The following is a 14162-nucleotide window of genomic DNA, read 5'->3' as shown; positions in this document are numbered from 1 at the left end:
TGGGGTATAACACTACAAGCTTGGCACACTTGTATTTGGGGAGTTTCTCCCATTACTCTCTGCAGATCATCTCAAGCTCTGTCAGGTTGGATGGGGAGCATTGCTACACACCTATTTTCAGTTCTCTCCAGAAATGTTCGATCGGGTTCAAGTCCGAGCTCTGGCTGGGCCACTCAAGGACATTCAGAGACTTGTCCCGAAGCTACTCCTGCATTATCTTGGCTGTGTGCTTAGGCTCATTGTCCTGTTGGAAGGTGAACCTTCGCTCCCCAGTCTGAGGTCCAGAGCGCTCTGGAGCAGGTTTTCATCAAGGGTCTCTCTGTACTTTGCTCCATTCATCTTTCCCTCGATCCTGACTAGTCTCCCAGTCCCTGCCGCTGAAAAACATGCTGCCACCACCATGCTTCACTGTAGGGATAGTGSCAGGTTTCCTCCAGACAGGATGGTGCCAGCTTTTCCTCCTGGCCAAATAGTTCAATCTTGGTTTCATCAGACCAGATATTCTTGTTTCACATGGTCTGAGTCATTTTGGTGCTTTTTGGCAAACTCCAAGCGGGCTATTATGTGCCTTTTACTGAGGAGTGGCTTCGGTCTGGCCACTCTACAATAAAGGCCTGATTGGTGGAGTGCTGCAGAGATGGTTGTCCTTCTGGAAGGTTCTCCCATCTCCACAGGGGAACTCTGGAGCTCTGTCAGAGTGACAATCAGGTTCTTGGTCACCTCCCTGACCAAGGCCCTTCTTCCACGATTGCTCAGTTTGACCAGGCGGTCAGCTCTAGGAAGAGTCTTGGTGGTTCCAAACTTCTTCCATTTAAGAATGATGGAGAACGCTGTGTTCTTGGGGACGTTCAATGCTGCAGACATTTTTTGGTACCCTTCCCCAGATCTGTACCTCGACACAATCCTGTCTTGGAGCTCTACGGATAATTTCTTCGACCTCATGGCTTGGTTTTTGCTCTGACATGCACTGTTAACTGTGGGACCTTATATAGACAGATGTGTGCCTTTCCAAATCATGTCCAATTGATTGAATTTACCACAGGTGGACTCCAATCAAGTTGTAGAAACATCTCAAGAATGATCAATGGAAACAGGATGCATCTGACCTCAATTCCGAATCTCATAGTTAAGGGTCTGAATGTAAATAAGTTATTTCTGGGTTTTTTTGCTAAAATTTCAAAATATATATTTTTTGCTTTGTCATGTGTAGATTGTTGAGGAAAAAATATAATTGAACACATTTTAGAATAAGGCTGTAACTTAACACAATGTTTCCGATTGCACTGTATGTTGAAGATGGAAAGAATATTTGCTACTCTGTTGTGTGTAATGAGAAGCAACCAGACGCTGCGCTTGACACATTAATGAAATTGCTTATTTCAGTTACTAATAAGCATGCACCGATTACCAAAATTACTGTAAAAACTGTTAAATCTGAGTTGATTGATGAGAAATTGAAAAAGTGTATGGTTGAGAGGGACGAAGCAAAAGGAATGGCAAATAAGTCTGGCTGCACAGATGATCGTCATGTGTACTGTAAATTGAGATATCATGTGACTAAACTAAACAAAAAGAAGAAGAAACTGATACATTTTATAAAGTTTTGGAGCACTTTAAATTACATTTTGGGCAAAAGGCGAAATCAGTGCAATCCTTAAATGAATCGGATGGCTCATTCAGCACAAAACCCACTGATATTGTCATCTACTTTAATGATTTTTTAATTGGATAGATTAGCAAATTTAGGCCTGACATGCCAACAACAAACTCTGAACCTACAGATGCATTCATCTAAACAAATTATGAAAGATTGTAATTTTGAATTCCTTGAAGTGAGTGTGGAAGAGGTGAAACATTATTGTTGTCTATCAAAAATGACACCTGAGTCCGACAACTTGGATGGTAGTGGATTATTTCCACTCCTATTTGCCATCTCTTCAATCAATGCCTACAGGAGAGTGTGTGCCCTCAGGCCTGGAGGGAAGCAAATGTCATTCCGCTCCCCAAGAATAGCAAAGCACCCTTTACTCGTTCAAACAGCTGAACAATCAGCCTGCTACCAAACCTTTGTAAACTTTTGGGGGAAAAAATGGTGTTTGACCAGATACAATGCTATTCCACAGTAAACAAATTAACAGCAGACTTTTCAGCTTGGTTATTGGGAGGTGCTCTCAACGTGTACAGCACATACACAAATTACTGATGATTGGGTGAAAGAAATTGATAATAAGAAGCTTGTGGGAGCTGTTTTGTTAGACTTCCGTGCAGTTTTTGACGTTATCGATCATACGTATGTGTTATGGCTTTACATCCCCTTCGGTATCGTAGATTGAGAGTTACCGGTCTAACCGAACACAGAGAGTGATATTTAATGGAAACCTCCCCAACATAATCCAGGTAGAGTTGGGCATTCCCCAGGGCAGTTGTCTAGGCCCCTTGCTTTTTTCAATCTTTACTAATGACCTGCCACTGGCACAAAATAAAGCCTGTGTGTATACATATGCTGATGACTAAGCATTAGACACGTCAGCTACCCCAGCAAGTGAAATCACTGTAACACTTAACAAATAGCTGCAGTCAATTTTAGAAAAGATGGCAAGTAATAAGCTGGTACTAAATGTAAAAAAAACGAAAGGCATTGTATTTGGGACAAACCATTTATTAAACCTTAAACCTAAACTAAATCTTGTAATGAATAATATGGACATTGAGCAAGTTGAGGAGATTAAACTGCTTGGTATAACCCTGGATTGTAAACTGTCATGGTCAAAACATATTGATGCAACAGTAGCTAAGATGGGGAGAGGTCTGTCTGTAATAAAGTGTTGTTCTGCCTTCTTCACATTGCTATCAACAAAACAAGTCCTACAGGCCAAATCTTTGTTGCATCTGAATTACTTCCCAGTCACATGTTCAAGTACCACAAAGAGGGACACAGGCAAATGACAGTTGGCCCAGAACAGAGCAGCACGAATGGCTCTTAAATCTACACAGAGAGCTAACATGAATGACATGCATATCAATCTCTCCTGGCTCAAAGTAGAGGAGAGATTTAGTGCATCACTACTTGTCTTTGTGAGAGGTATTGACATGTTGAAAGCACCAAGCTGTCCGTTCAAACAAATAGCACACAACTCAGACACCCATGCATACCCCACAAGACCTGCCACCAGGGGTCTTCACAGTCCCCAAAGTCCAGACCAGAAACACACACACACAGGCACACATACTCACACACACTCTAGCGCACTCTACACACACACGTACATTTTAATATTGTTGTATGTTGGTATTATACACTTTGTTGTAGATATATAGTGGTGTAATAATGTTATATGATGTACTGTTTTTTTTTTTTTTGATTTTTGCCTTAATGGTGTTTGGACCCCAGGAAGAGCAGCAGCTAATGGGGATCCATAATAAATACAGTGGCTACAGTATTCAGTATTCACCCCCTTGGCATTTTTCCTATTTTGTTGCCTTACAACCGGGAATTAAAATAGATTTTTGGGGGATTTGTTTAATTTTTGGACAAAGGGGTCCAAAAAGCTACCACTAAACTTTGTCCAAACAAGTCAAACGATGTTTCTATTTAATCCTCAGGTACTCTAAAATGTAAATAAACTATAATTTTTCATACGGAAAGTAGTATGTTCAATAGGAAAGGAAAATTTGTAAGTGTGCACCCTCTCCCTCTCGTGCCGAAAGACTGATGTTGTTTCCGTGCTCTTCTCATCAAAACTCCAAGTTCTTACTTGTTTTTCAAAAAACAAACCTGAAACGTTGAATAAAGACTGTTGACATCTAATGGAAGCCATAGGAATTGCAATCTGGGAGACGGATTTACATAGCAACAATAGGTTTCCATTATAAGAGCCTGGGACCTAAAACAAAATCTTTGGATTTTTGCCTGCCATATCAATTATTTTATAGTCTCAGACATTATTTTAACAGTTTTAGAAACTTCAAAGTGTTTTCTATCCAATGATACTAATGATATGCATATCCTGGCTTCTGGGCCTGAGTAACATGCAGTTTACTTTTGGCACGTCAGTCAAGCAGAAATTCAGGAAACTATACCCTATCCCAGAGAGGATTATTAAGCAATGGCTTTTTTCTGGCCACCCTTCCATAAAGCCCAGCTCTGTGGAGTGTACGGTTTAAAGTAGTCCTATGGACAGGTACTCCAATCTCCGATGTGGAGCTTTGCAGCTCCTTCACGGTTATCTTTGGTGTCTTTGTTGCCACTGATTAATGCCCTCCTTGCCTGGTCCGTGAGTTTTGGTGGGTGGCCCTCTCTTGGCAGGTTTGTTGTGGTGCCATATTCTTTCCATTTTTTAATAATGGATTTAATGGTGCTCTGTGGGATGTTCAAAGTTTGGGATATTTTTTATAACCCAACCATGATCTGTACTTCTCCACAACTTTATCCCTGACTTGTTTAGAGAGCTCCTTGGTCTTCATGGTGCTCCTTGCTTGGTGGTGCCCCTTGCTTAGTGGTGTTGCAGACTCTGGGGCCTTTCAGAATAGGTGTATATATACTGAGATCCTGTGACAGACCTATGCACGAACCAATTTTCCGTAATTTTTGTAATTGTTTTGGAAACAAGTAATTTTTTTCATTTTACTTCACCAATTTGGACTATTTTGTGTATGTCCATTACATGAAATCCAAATAAAAATAATTTTAAATTACAGGTTGTAATGCAACAAATTAGAAAAAACGCCAAGGGGGATGAATACTTTTGCATGGCACTGTTCAAATACAAACAGCCTTTAATTAGTTTGATTTTTTTTGGGGGGGGGGGTGAAATTAATGGACTAACCAACCTGAGAGAGCAAAGCCAAGCATTCCTCTCGCGTGAAGTCATTTTATTTCAACACACTTAGGGGATCCTTAAAATGTTCAACTCATGATTCATTTTCTTGCTCCTTCTGTGTCCTCAATATGTCAGACCTTTCCCCCGTTCCTCGAATGTAGAAAATCCCTGCAATTAAAAATATACATTGTTTGCTTGTGATGTAATCCAATGGCTACATTCACAATGTGTTTTTTTCTGCCTGTGCAGGCTCAACATTTCACTCAAACTGAAAAAACAACAACTCAAAACCATTTATTTTGGACTAATATCAAATCCTTCAACTGATGAAGTTTGTTTTTGACCAGATTAAATCAAATATAAACTAAGCAGACCTGAATTATTTTCAAAAGCTATATATAGTTCATTTCGCCAGGGCAGGCCACTCAATTCCAACGATGTCTGTGATATAATGTCTTGATTTTTTAAAATCATCCCCTTGCAAAAGACACAAACTGTCCACAATACAGGAAACTGTATAGATTGGAGTGTGGATACTATAAAGAGAACTACAGATGAAAGGTTATATAAATTGTATTCACGTAAAACACACAAGAAGGAAAAAGAAGCCTACTGCATATCTGAAAGCTTGTAAAATCTTGAAAATGACCTGCTTGTACATGTAAATCCTTCAATGACTAGTCCATCACAAGTTATGGACTAGTTCAGAAAGCACAACCATGTTATAGCTGTTTGTAGAGAGAAATCTAATTAGCATTGAAGTGCTCACAGACAAAAATATAGTTATTGTAAGAATCATGTGGTGTACAAATATTCCCTCAAAGATCTTTTTCAGCAGCTGACAAAGAAGTGATGTTTGTAATCCTCAATTCTAATTTCACTTTCCTCTGTAGCATTTGTGGAGTTCTGGTGGAGATGCACAAGTATCTCTTCGGCCTATTTTCCACCCACTACAATCTTCCATTTGAAAAATACATTATTCGATGTGTGGCAATCATCCTCCCTCTCTCTCTCTCTCTCTCTCTCCAGGCTTCTCAGCAACACAACATCCATCTATGATTATGTAAACGGGTTCCAGAAAATGAATGTGACCCCTTTAATTTGGGCTGTATGAGAGAGAGGGTTGGAGAGAGATGGAGGGATTGGAGGGGAGAGAGAAATAGAGAGAGGGGTTGAGAGAGAGACATGGAGAGGAAAGAAAAAAGGGAGAGCGATTGAGAGATGGAGAGGGAAAGAATGAGAGATAAAAAGAGAGAGAGTGAGTGAAAGGGGCCCTGCAATTCTCCACACTCCCTCTTTTGCTAGCGATGCCGGGGAAGTGGCGACCAGAGAGAAGCTGTTGCCATGACTACTCTCTGGCAGATTCTCTCCCTGTGTGTTCCGAGAGCACTGGCTGTATCCTCTATCCAACGCCTGGGAGTGACGGAGGGGAGGGGTGGAGCCGCTGAAGAAAACAAGACTAAGGTCTCTCTTCCACAAAACCTAAGGTTTTCCGGCTGGTAAAAGAGCAACAAGAGAAAAAAAACAAGGGCTCCGATGTCGGATCAGCTCATGGCCCTTAGTTGGAAGATTGTTGGTGGTTGCTACTACATATGCAGTGGCAAGAAAAAGTATGTGAACCCTTTGCAATTACCTGGATTTCCGCATAAATTGGTCATAGAATTTGATCTKATCTACATCTAAGTCACAACAATTGGCAAACACGGTATGCTTAAACTAATAACACACAAATTATTGTATTTTTCTTGTCTATATTGAATACATCATTAAAACTTTCACAGTATAGGTTGGAAAAACTTGAACCCCTAGGCTAATGACTTCTCCAAAAGCTAATTGGAGTCAGGGGTCAGCTAACCTGGAGTCCAATCAATGAGACGAGATTGGAGATGTTGGTTAGAGCTGCCCTGCCCTATAGAAAACATTCACAAAATTTGAGTTTGCTATTCACAAGAAGCATTGCCTGATGTGAACCATGCCTCAAACAAAATAGATCTCAGAAGACTTGCATAAAGCTGGAAATGTTTACAACAGTAACTCTTAAAGCCTTGACATTCATCAGTCTAAGGTAAGACAAATTGTCTATAAATGGAAAAAAGTTCAGCACTGGTGCTACTCTCCCTAGGAGTGGCCGTCCTGCAAAGATGACTGCAAGAGCACAGCACAGAATGCTCAATCCTAAATGTCAGCTAAAGACTTACAGAAATCTCTGGAACATGCTAACATCTCTGTTGACGAGTCTACGATACGTTAAACATTAAACAAGGTGTTCATAGAAGGACACCGCGGAAGAAGCCACTGCTGTCCAAAAAAAAACATTGCTGCAACGAACCAAAACACAGAAGTAAATCAACAACAAAATGGCTTCAACAGAATAAAATACACCTTCTGGAGTCCTGACCTCAACCCATTTGAGATGCTGTGGCATGACCTCGAGAGTGGTTCACAGCAGACATCCCAAGAATATTGCTGAACTGAAACAGTTTTGTAAAGTGGACTGGCCCAAAAATACTCCTGACCGTTGTGCAGGTCTGATCCGTAACTCCAGAAAAAGTTTGGTTGAACTTATTGCTGCCAAATGATGGTCAACCAGTTATTAAATCCAAGGGTTCACATACTTTTTGCACCTTGCACTGTGAATGTTTACACGGTGTGTTCAATAAAGACATAACGACTTGTAATTGTTTGTGTGTTATTAGTTTAAGCAGACTGTGTTTGTCTATTGTTGTGACTTGGATTAAGTTATGATCACATTTTATGACCAATTTATGCAGATATCCAGGTAATTTCAAAGGGTTCACATGCTTTTCTTGCCACTGTATACATCATCTCTATAGTTGCACCATAGTAGAGTTGGCACACTAGTGGTACAATGCCTTTCAGTTTGAGAAGTGCTGTATTAATGCAACTCATTATTATCAGGTATCTCCACGGAGTTTGTTACATTATTAGGTTTTTGAGGTTATGGTTCCACCCACATGACTGAGGAGAATTATGTTCACTCACTGCTTGCTGCTCCCAATAAGTGATGTTCTAATATCGACGATACAGCTACCACGCACCCACAAGACCGTTATCAACAATTCCCCAACTTTGCTACTCCTTTATCAAGCCAGTATCATTTTTCACATTCCAAAGTAACTTGTAATACCTCAATTCCATATGGCTCCTCTGTTCCACGTTGGATATTACCTTAACACAATCTGAATTTAAAGCTGCGCTACGCAGAAATCGCCTTGCCATTTCCTGGTTGCTAAAATTAGAATAGTTTGCCTAATTTCAGTTTGTGAAAAAACAAGCACTTATAGTCTAGAGAATTATTGTATCATGTAAACCACTTTAAAATATATAAAATATATTTTTAGCTGTTTGAAGCTGGTGTACAAATCTCAAAGTAAAAGACGCAAAAACCAAACTTTAGTACAGGACGCATAGAAATAGCGCACATATAACATATCTACCTCTTCTTAGACTTGCTTTCAATGAGAATGACAGATCTATAACTCACATTTCTATGTAAATTTGATCCGGTTTTCCAAAAAGTTCTATATTGCCATTTTAAAGGTTTTATTTCATTCCCCTGCGGTTCTTTCAGTGTGTGTACACAGGTGAATCAGGCATGTCAGAAAGAGGTTTCAGTGTCTATGGCTGCACTCTAGCTCTGAAAAACGGTGTGCGCGTGTGCGTGTATGGGTGTGTGTGTACGTAAGATGATCTAGGTAATGGATACAGGTGGAATGGATATAATACAACAGCCAACAGCTTTAGGACATACAGGTCACCTTGTTACTTCATAGTCGTCCTTCTCCTCGTCTTAAATAGTCAGGGCTACTTTGTCAGATAATCCACAGTGTTTCGATCACATTGTGATGGACTTTTGTTCTGTCGTATTGTGTGTGTGTGTGTGTGTGTTTGTGTGTGAATTCATGGCAGGTTGACATTTATTGGGCCAGCTGCAAAATCAAAATTGGCTATCTCATAAAATAATGCTATTTGGTCTTAATTTAAGGTTAGGGTTAGGCATTTTATTTATTTGTATTTCACCTTTATTTAAAACTTGTTTAGGGCTAGGGTCTGTTTTTCTCAATTTCCGCCTGACTGACGTGCCCAAAGTAAACTGCCTGTTGCTCAGGCCCTGAAGTCAGGATATGCATATAATTGGTGCCATTGGAAAGAAGACACTTTGAAATTTGTAGAAATTTTGAAATAATGTAGGAGACTATAACACAATAGATATGGTAGGAGAAAATGAAATTTTTTGAGAGCCCATGCTCTTACAATGGAAAGTATAGGGGCATTCTGAAATCTAGCTCTCAAGATGCAATTCCTATGGCTTCCACTGGGTGTCAGCACTCAATGTTCAAGGTTTCAGGCTTGTTTCTTACAAAACGAGGAAGAATAATACGTTTTACTACAGGGACACAGACTTGGAAATTTGTGTATGCGTCGCGAGGAAGAGGACAAGTGCTAATATCGCTTTCCTATTGAACATACTACTTTCCGTATGAAATATTATAGTTTAATAAAATGTTAGGGTATCTGAAGATTAAATAAAAATGTATTTTGACTTGTTGAAACAAAGTTTAGGGGAAGATTTTTGGAATTCCTATCTTGGAGATCCTTTTAATTCTCTATTTTGGTTAGGTCAGTGTGTGACTAGGTGGGCAATTTAGTTTTCCTATTTCTTTGTTTGGGCTGGTATGGTTCCCAATCAGACGCAGCTGTCTATCGTTGTCTCTGTTTGGGGATCATACTTAGACAGCCTTTTTCCCACCTTAGTTTGTGGGATCTTGTTTTTGTATTGTTGCTGTGTAGCCTGCAGAACTTTACGTTCGTTTTGTTTTTTGTTGTTTTTCGGTGTTCATTTTAACACAAGTAAAATGTTCGCCTACCACGCTGCACCTTGGTCTCCTCATTCAAACGATGAAGCGTAACAGAGTGGATTACTCAAATCGATGGCGCCAACGAAACTGACTTTTTGGGATATAAAGAAGAATTTTATCTAACAAAACGACACTACATGTTATAGCTGGGACCCTTTGGATGAAAAATCAGAGGAAGATTTTCAAAAAGTGAATATTTTATGGCTATTTGGGATTTTATGAAACCTGTCCGGGTGGAAAAATATTTTGATATGGGGCGCCGTCCGCAAAGAATTGCATGGCATGCTTTCGCTGTAAAGCCTACTGTAAATTGGACAGTGCAGTTAGATTAACAAGAATTTAACCGATATAAGACACTTGTATGTTCCTAAATTTTTAACATCCATAATTTGTATGATTATTTACTTGAATTGCGCGCCCTCCAGTTTTACCGGAAGTTGTCCCGCTACCTGGACGCCTAGCCTTATTAACCATGTAGGCCAGTTGAGAACAAGTTCTCATTTACAATTGCGACCTGGCCAAGATAAAGCTTAGCAGTGCGACAAAAACAACAACACGTAGTTACACAAACAAACGTACAGTCAATAACAAAATAGTAAAATAGATAAATCCATGTACCGTGTGTGCAAATGTAGAAGAGTAGGGAGGTAGGCAATAAATAGGCCATAGAGGTGAAAATAATTACATTAGTACTGGAGCGATATATGTGCAGATGATGATGTGCAAGTAGAGATACTGGGTTGCAAAAGAGCAAGAGGGTAAGTAATAATATGGGGATGAGGTAGTGTGCTATTTACAGATTGGCTGTGTACAGGTACAGTGATCAGTAAGCTGCTCTGACAGCTGATGCTTAAAGTTAGAGGGAGATATAAGTCTCTAGCTTCAGAGATTTTTGCAATTCGTTCCAGTCGTTAGCAGCAGAGAACTGGAAGGAAAGGCGGCCAAAGGGAGTGTTGGCTTTGGGGATGACCAGTGCACTATACTGTACCTGCTGGAGCGCGTGCTACGGGTGGGTGTTGCTATGGTGACCAGTGAGCTGAGATAAGACGGGCTTTACCTAGCAAAGACTTATAGATAACCTGGAACCAATGGGTTTGGCGACGGATATGTAGTGAGGGCCAGCCCACGAGAGCATAGAAGTCGCAGTGGTGGGTAGTATATTGGGCTTTGGTGATAAAACGGCATTAGGGTTGGCAGTGTGGTTAAGGTTATGGTTAAAATCGATTTTATGATTTTTGTGGCTGCTAGTGACCACTCTGCAGAGCTGCGTCCAGTATGAGTCATCTCTATAAATGCCCAAAAAATTTTGTGCATTTGTGTGTGATCCTGAATGTGTGTTGTGTATGTGTGCATGCTTATTTGTCAATGAGTGGTCTACTCTTCACTTGCCTCTCTGTGTGTCTGAAAGGCTTTGCCTTTCCAGATTCAGTTGCTATTGGACACTGCATGCAGAGGCCAGAGTGGTCATGTTGGAGCCTCCACCCCCATCTTCGCACCCACCGTGTCCGCTCTCTTCCCCTCCGGATCCCAGCGAGAAGCTGACCTTGGCTGGGCATGACAGAGAGCTGGCCTGGAGCTCCACACCAGTCCCTCGAATCAACCCACTCAGCCAGTGCAGATGTACTGATGCCTGGACAAACACACACAGAACAGAAACACAGATGCTCAGACAGGCACACACACACACACCACACACACACACACACACACACACACAGCACACACACACACACACACACACCACACACACACACACACACACACACACACACACACACACACACACACACACACACACACACACACACACACACACACCCACCCCTGGACCACTGGAGGCCCTCCGAGCTAGCAGATGTCCAGTCTCAGTCTCCCTCTGTCTCTGTTCCTCTTTTTCCCTCTCTTTCTGTCTCTTTCAATGCCTCTTCCACTTATAGTAGCTGTGATCTACATCTGTCTTTATTACTTACTACGCTGTTACGAAGCAGTAATGTGTGTGTGTGTTGTTGGTTTATTCAGAACCCCATTAGCTATTGCTGAAGCCGCAGCTATAGCCTTCAGCCTGCCTGAGTCCCAAACCAGGGTTCTGTACCAACCAACACACTTACTGCCTAGTCCACTCCCTTGGACCACACAGCATAGTGTTGCTTTGTATGATATTGGTTTGTTGGCATTCTTTTTGCATTGTACGGGACACATAATTCCCAAAGCATACATAATATTAGACCTTGATGAAAAAGTACTGTATGTATCTTCTCAGACACCTGTTCGCATACCTTCGGACTAGTTAAGGAGCTCGTCTCGGACAATTCTTTCAAGTCAAACAACTTTGAAATGTTTCTCAAGAACAATGGAGTAAGGCACATCCTGTCACCAACTTACCATCCGGCATCAAACAGAGCAGTGGAGAAAGACGTGCAAACCTTTTAAGTAGGCTTGGACTAGACTCGACCCACCCATCAAACGCTTGCCCGCTTCCTGTYCACTTACCAGAACACACCACCCACAATGGAAGGTACACCAGCTGAACTGTTTATGAAATGCCAACCACGTACCTGCCTGACACTGCTAAAACCAGACTTGTCAAACACTGTGACTAAGCACCAGCTACTGCAGGTGAAAGCTCAAGACAGACACCAAGACCATTGTACTTGCCGACRGAGYAGAAATARGAACTGCCCCTCCCTACCTTCAGGCTATGCTCAAACCCTACACCCCAACYAGGGCTGGTAGGTTACTTTCTAACTGTAATCTGTTACAGATACTAGTTCCCTGTCCAAAATTGTAATCAGTAACGTAACTTTTGGATTACCCAAAATTAGTAACATTATCTGATTACTTTCAGTTACTTTTAGATTACTTTCCCCTTAAGCGTCATTAGAAGAAGACAAAAATGTATGTTACCAATTGAACGACATCTATTGCARRATWAATCAATGTTMAAGTTTACATAGCTGGCCATATATGGATGTTACATTTTACTTTATGGGTTGGTTATGTAGGCTTCTTCTAACTCTAACCCATCGCTTTCTACTACATATAATAATACAATTTAATTATATCTTTACAATAAAAACCAAAGTCTATCAGAATTCCAGTCATTACAATAAATGTTATACCCCTTGATCTTCAAGAATAGGACTTGGAAATATAGAAGTATAGATTAGCCAAATTGTTTTACCTGAGCATGACCCCAAAACTAAGGACTTATTAGCCAGCCCTACTCTGTTGTTTATGATTTTGTTGTCATGGAGGACTGATTGGACTCATTGATTCGAGTTGAAAAATAAATGCTTCRCTCATGGAATGGCATGCTTTGAGCACTACTGAAAAGTGCTATTTACATGTGAAAAATGAATGTGCTGCATTTGCTATAGGCCTATTATTTACCTTCTTGTTGGTGACACTTTCATATCTTGATAATACATAGCTGTTTAAAGGGCAAATCCACAGATGAAACCATAACAAAATGTTCGCCCCACCTCTGTTTTGGTAAAAAGCTGAGGGATGGGCCTGGAGAAATGTAATCACTCTCAGATTAATAGACAGAGCTATGGATGCAAGGACTGACCATCCATGATATCAAAATTACTGTTTTAACCATGTTAGGAGGCTGACAGTGTTTGTTTACATTTATAATCTTTACAAACATTGTAGAAAAACAAGCTTATATTTTGTTTTGGGWTCTCATGGAGTGTGACAGTTGAACTAAGCTCATGAGGMATTTACAATATATATTCTTCAAGATCAATGGATACATTTACACTACCAGTCAAAAGTTTTAGAACACCTACTCATTCAATGTTTTTTCTTTATTTTTACTATTTTCTACATTGTAGAATAATAGTGTAGACATMAAAATTATGAAATAACACAGTAACCAAAAAAGTGTTAAACTAATCAAAATATATATTTTTTGATTCTTCAAATAGCCACCCTTTGCCTTGAGGACAGCTTTGCACWCTCTTGGCCTTCTCTCAACCAGCTTCACCTGGAATGCTTTTCCAACAGTCTTGAAGAGTTCCCACAAATGCTGAGCACTTGTTGGCTGCTTTTCCTTCACTCTGCAGTCCGACTTATCCCAAACCATCTCAATTTGGTTGAGATAGGGAGGATTGTGGAGGCCAGGTCATCTGATGCAGCACTCCATCACCCTCCTTCTTGGTCAAAAAGCCCTTACACAGTCTGGAGGTGTGTTGGGTCATTTTCCTGTTGAAAAACAAAAATGATAGTCCCACTAAGCGACTAAACGCAAACCAGATGGTGTATCACTGCAGAATGCTGTGGTAGCCATGCTGGTTAAGTGTGCCTTGAAATCGAAATAAATMACTGACAGTGTCACCAGCAAAGCACCCCACACCATCACACCTCCTCCTCCATGCTTTACGGTGTGAACCACACATGCGGAGATCATCTGTTCACCTACTCTGCGTCTCACAAAGACATGACAGTTGGAACCAAA

This window comes from Salvelinus sp. IW2-2015, linkage group LG36, assembly GCF_002910315.2.
Source record: "Salvelinus sp. IW2-2015 linkage group LG36, ASM291031v2, whole genome shotgun sequence".
Taxonomy (NCBI): domain Eukaryota; kingdom Metazoa; phylum Chordata; class Actinopteri; order Salmoniformes; family Salmonidae; genus Salvelinus; species Salvelinus sp. IW2-2015.
This window is presented reverse-complemented; position numbering follows the sequence as displayed.